This window comes from Corylus avellana, chromosome ca4, assembly GCF_901000735.1.
Source record: "Corylus avellana chromosome ca4, CavTom2PMs-1.0".
NCBI lineage: Eukaryota > Viridiplantae > Streptophyta > Magnoliopsida > Fagales > Betulaceae > Corylus > Corylus avellana.
This window is the reverse complement of record NC_081544.1, coordinates 26,264,582-26,264,798: the sequence shown is the minus strand read 5'-3', so window position 1 is coordinate 26,264,798 and position 217 is coordinate 26,264,582. Positions and strand designations below refer to the sequence as shown.

Genomic DNA, 217 nt, shown 5'->3' with positions numbered 1-217 from the left:
AAAAAAAAAAAAAAAAGCAGAGAAACGGGGAGAAGAAAATCAGAGAGAAACGGTACAGATAATCAAAAGAAATAAAAAAAACATAATTAAAAAAAAAATAAATAAATAAATAAAATAAAATAAAAAAGGTACAAAGAAGGGAGACGGCATAGAGAAAAAAAAAATTCGTTTGCACTTGTAGAAAAACTGTACCTGAAGAATCAGAGAGAAAATAGAA

At 25.3% G+C, this 217-nt stretch overlaps 1 pseudogene; it reads right to left on the bottom strand.

The window, feature by feature from the left end:
* LOC132179826 (protein NRT1/ PTR FAMILY 5.2-like) overlaps positions 1-217 on the bottom strand; it is a 7,853-nt pseudogene that overhangs the window by 4,799 nt on the left and 2,837 nt on the right.